Source organism: Schistocerca piceifrons, unplaced genomic scaffold (assembly GCF_021461385.2).
Source record: "Schistocerca piceifrons isolate TAMUIC-IGC-003096 unplaced genomic scaffold, iqSchPice1.1 HiC_scaffold_968, whole genome shotgun sequence".
In the NCBI taxonomy this organism is placed as follows: Eukaryota; Metazoa; Arthropoda; class Insecta; order Orthoptera; family Acrididae; genus Schistocerca; species Schistocerca piceifrons.
In genome coordinates, this window is record NW_025729243.1 from 192,501 (window position 1) to 197,500 (window position 5,000).

General features: G+C 52.6%; 1 non-coding gene across 1 annotated transcript in view; it reads left to right on the forward strand.

Moving 5' to 3' along the window:
• Nucleotides 1-3,807: 3,807 nt before the first annotated feature.
• LOC124774685 overlaps nucleotides 3,808-5,000 on the forward strand; it is a 1,909-nt gene continuing 716 nt past the window's right edge. The window contains exon 1 of the ribosomal RNA XR_007015434.1: nucleotides 3,808-5,000. This exon is cut by the window's right edge and continues 716 nt beyond it. This is a non-coding gene — a ribosomal RNA (small subunit ribosomal RNA).

Here is a 5,000-nt window from a genome sequence, read left to right on the forward strand (position 1 = left end):
GCAAAAACGTGGGGCAAATATATTACGCGGAAGAGTTATAACAGACCGAGCCCCACTGCATGAGGGGAGTCTTTGTCACTAATGTACACAGATGGAACATTTTGGACTGGAACCAGATTACCCGTACACACGGCGCTGATTAGTAATCAATGCAGAGCCATCAAACTACAGAATATATATACAACTGTCCGTATACATGCTGAAAGAGTCTGCCCACAATGGGAACCACACGTCAGCCAGCCACTCTGATCACGCACCACTCTCTGCTTCTAACGGGCGCACATACAATATGTAAGCACCAGCATGGAACAACATCCAGTGCATCCTCTCCGCCACATTACACAATCCACACTATCACAACCAGACCAGGAGGTCCATGCGGAAAATACAATATCCCACCCTTTCGACATCCACCATTGCGCAGATCAGGCACCAACACCCACACATGTCCTATACAACGGTGCACCCAACATCACAATAGTACCTCCTGTCACAGCGCACAAACAATGACATGAGTCAAAGACACAGGTCTGACACAAGCATAGAATTGGAGCGCCGCCTCTAATAAGCCAAAGGTGCATCCTGACGTGACAAATCTGATCATGTCACAAGCATTCACTTACTATAATCACTATCAACGAACCTGCCGCCCCCGCCCCCCCCTACACCTTTCCTTACAACAACGTGTAACCTAACCTAACCTAACCTATGTTGTACCTTAACCTAACCTATGTTGTACCTTAACCTAACCTATGTTGTACCTTAACCTAACCTATGTTGTACCTTAACCTAACCTATGTTGTACCTTAACCTAACCTATGTTGTGCCTTAACCTAACCTATGTTGTGCCTTAACCTAACCTATGTTGTGCCTTAACCTAACCTATGTTGTGCCTTAACCTAACCTATGTTGTGCCTTAACCTAACCTATGTTGTGCCTTAACCTAACCTATGTTGTGCCTTAACCTAACCTATGTTGTGCCTTAACCTAACCCATGTTGTGCCTTAACCTAACCCATGTTGTGCCTTAACCTAACCCATGTTGTGCCTTAACCTAACCCATGTTGTGCCTTAACCTAACCCATGTTGTGCCTTAACCTAACCCATGTTGTGCCTTAACCTAACCCATGTTGTGCCTTAACCTAACCCATGTTGTGCCTTAACCTAACCCATGTTGTGCCTTAACCTAACCCATGTTGTGCCTTAACCTAACCCATGTTGTGCCTTAACCTAACCCATGTTGTGCCTTAACCTAACCCATGTTGTGCCTTAACCTAACCCATGTTGTGCCTTAACCTAACCCATGTTGTGCCTTAACCTAACCCATGTTGTGCCTTAACCTAACCCATGTTGTGCCTTAACCTAACCCATGTTGTGCCTTAACCTAACCCATGTTGTGCCTTAACCTAACCCATGTTGTGCCTTAACCTAACCCATGTTGTGCCTTAACCTAACCCATGTTGTGCCTTAACCTAACCCATGTTGTGCCTTAACCTAACCCATGTTGTGCCTTAACCTAACCCATGTTGTGCCTTAACCTAACCCATGTTGTGCCTTAACCTAACCCATGTTGTGCCTTAACCTAACCCATGTTGTGCCTTAACCTAACCCATGTTGTGCCTTAACCTAACCCATGTTGTGCCTTAACCTAACCCATGTTGTGCCTTAACCTAACCCATGTTGTGCCTTAACCTAACCCATGTTGTGCCTTAACCTAACCCATGTTGTGCCTTAACCTAACCCATGTTGTGCCTTAACCTAACCCATGTTGTGCCTTAACCTAACCCATGTTGTGCCTTAACCTAACCCATGTTGTGCCTTAACCTAACCCATGTTGTGCCTTAACCTAACCCATGTTGTGCCTTAACCTAACCCATGTTGTGCCTTAACCTAACCCACGTTGTGCCTTAACCTAACCCACGTCGTGCCTTAACCTAACCCACGTCGTGCCTTAACCTAACCCACGTCGTGCCTTAACCTAACCCACGTTGTCGCCTAACGTAACCCACGTTGTCGCCTAAACCTGCTCTGTAATTGTTATACGACTCGTTCAATTAGTGTAGTGTTGCCCACCCGCAACCCTCGCAATATAGTTCGCTACTCGCACTCCCCGCTCCCCTGTGTATCGCTTCATGTTAAACACCTTGCAAGTCTTGCTCACTTTCCACATGCTCCTGCTGTACACTGTAATGTGGATGGCAGCAGGACGTACATGCCGCCCCTCCCCACGTCCCCACCTTGCCCCCTGCCTTCGCAAGCTGGTTGGTGAGAACTTTGCATGTTCAATGCCCTCCGCATGCGACGTACTCAGGCTACGTTGTGGTGCGGCCTGTGTCAACTGTCCGCTAATGTCGTACGCGTAAACCACAATCTGTACTGCACATTCGTCCTTATGTACTGAATGATACATCGTGGCACATGTGTGACCGTACAACGACTGCGCCCAAAAACGGCGGACCATACAGTGCAAATATTGTGCACGCAGCTACGTGTCGTCTCCCTATGAGAGCTGGATTGCAGTGTGGTACGCCATAGAGACGTGTGGGAGGAACGGACGCCGTGGATGGCGATCAGCATGAGCTGTCTGTTGATGTATTCGGACCTAGTCGTCTCTCCTCACACACCGTGATGGCATGGTGCACCGCGTTCCATATCTGCGACATGCTACAGAGGCCGGTTGACAGTCGTTCGAGCAATGGACATCGCATACGTACGGGGGCCACCTTCCACGTATTGTCTAGGCGTGCACATTTTGTTGCGTGTATGTGGGCAGACGTAGTGTGGCGTGACACCTGACACAGGCATGCAATAATCGTGGAAGTTGCAAATGGCGATGGACGCCTGCGTTTTCTGGTGAAGTTACGCAAATGAACAAATGGTAACCTGTTGTGGTGCGGTTGTTCTCGCTAGGGGTGAATCGGTGATGGCGACGATAGGTTGAGGTACTAACCGGTTGTTCCAGCGATACCCACCATGCCGACGAAACTGAACGGCATCTGGGTGTGAAGCGATACGCGGCGGTGGCTGGGTGGGACCGTCCCCGGCCGGTGAGGGGGCGCCTCCCGGCGTGCTGGCCGCGCGGTGCGTGGGCGCACGCGCTACAGCCGGCTGGTGGGGGCGGCCAGTGGCAGGCGCGCCGGCCGACGGACGCGGCAGGCGTCGCAGCTGCGCGCCGGCGCACCCTGCGCGCGGCGCCGTGCGGCCAAAGTAGGTCCTCGCGGGCCCGGTGCGAAGCGCGGTGGACATCTTCAGTGTGCTGGTCCGATTGAGGACTGTGTGCGTTGAGGATGCGCTGCCGCCCGGCGCTCGGCGCCGCGACGCCGTCTGCTGCTCGGTCGCCCCAGCGGTTCTCGCTGGTGGTTTGTATCGCAGCTGTGCGGATGTGTTGGCGCGTGCGCTGTGCTGGGAGAGTTCGCTTCGGCACCCAAGTGGGGCTTTTGTCCTTCTGTGGCGCTGGCGTTGGAGCTGCCGGTCACCGTAGGTGGCGCGTGTTGTCTCCCGCCGGCAATGCCACGACAGCACGCTCCCGGGCCTCTGTCGGCAGCGGCAAGCTCAGTTGGGAGCACGGGTGGTCGCACCGAAAGCGTCTACTCGCCTAACTCCGGGCGATTGCGCCTCTCTCGAACCCGACCAAGTACTTGGGACGGCGCTGCGCGCCGCCGGGACCTGAGAGGGTTTCGAGGTGTATTGTGCAGGGGAGCTCAGCCTCCTCCTGTTTGCAGAATGATTGAGCGGACGCTTGCGTGTTCGCGCGGGCCCCCGGGACACACTCCCGGGCGGCCGGCTGCTCAGCTCTAGTTGACGCAGCTCCCTGGTTGATCCTGCCAGTAGTCATATGCTTGTCTCAAAGATTAAGCCATGCATGTCTCAGTACAAGCCGCATTAAGGTGAAACCGCGAATGGCTCATTAAATCAGTTATGGTTCCTTAGATCGTACCCACGTTACTTGGATAACTGTGGTAATTCTAGAGCTAATACATGCAAACAGAGTCCCGACCAGAGATGGAAGGGACGCTTTTATTAGATCAAAACCAATCGGTCGGCTCGTCCGGTCCGTTTGCCTTGGTGACTCTGAATAACTTTGGGCTGATCGCACGGTCCTCGTACCGGCGACGCATCTTTCAAATGTCTGCCTTATCAACTGTCGATGGTAGGTTCTGCGCCTACCATGGTTGTAACGGGTAACGGGGAATCAGGGTTCGATTCCGGAGAGGGAGCCTGAGAAACGGCTACCACATCCAAGGAAGGCAGCAGGCGCGCAAATTACCCACTCCCGGCACGGGGAGGTAGTGACGAAAAATAACGATACGGGACTCATCCGAGGCCCCGTAATCGGAATGAGTACACTTTAAATCCTTTAACGAGTATCTATTGGAGGGCAAGTCTGGTGCCAGCAGCCGCGGTAATTCCAGCTCCAATAGCGTATATTAAAGTTGTTGCGGTTAAAAAGCTCGTAGTTGGATTTGTGTCCCACGCTGTTGGTTCACCGCCCGTCGGTGTTTAACTGGCATGTATCGTGGGACGTCCTGCCGGTGGGGCGAGCCGAAGGCGTGCGACCGCCCCGTGCGTGCTCGTGCGTCCCGAGGCGGACCCCGTTGAAATCCTACCAGGGTGCTCTTTATTGAGTGTCTCGGTGGGCCGGCACGTTTACTTTGAACAAATTAGAGTGCTTAAAGCAGGCAAGCCCGCCTGAATACTGTGTGCATGGAATAATGGAATAGGACCTCGGTTCTATTTTGTTGGTTTTCGGAACCCGAGGTAATGATTAATAGGGACAGGCGGGGGCATTCGTATTGCGACGTTAGAGGTGAAATTCTTGGATCGTCGCAAGACGAACAGAAGCGAAAGCATTTGCCAAGTATGTTTTCATTAATCAAGAACGAAAGTTAGAGGTTCGAAGGCGATCAGATACCGCCCTAGTTCTAACCATAAACGATGCCAGCCAGCGATCCGCCGCAGTTCCTCCGATGACTCGGCGGGCAGCCTCCGGGAAACCAAAGC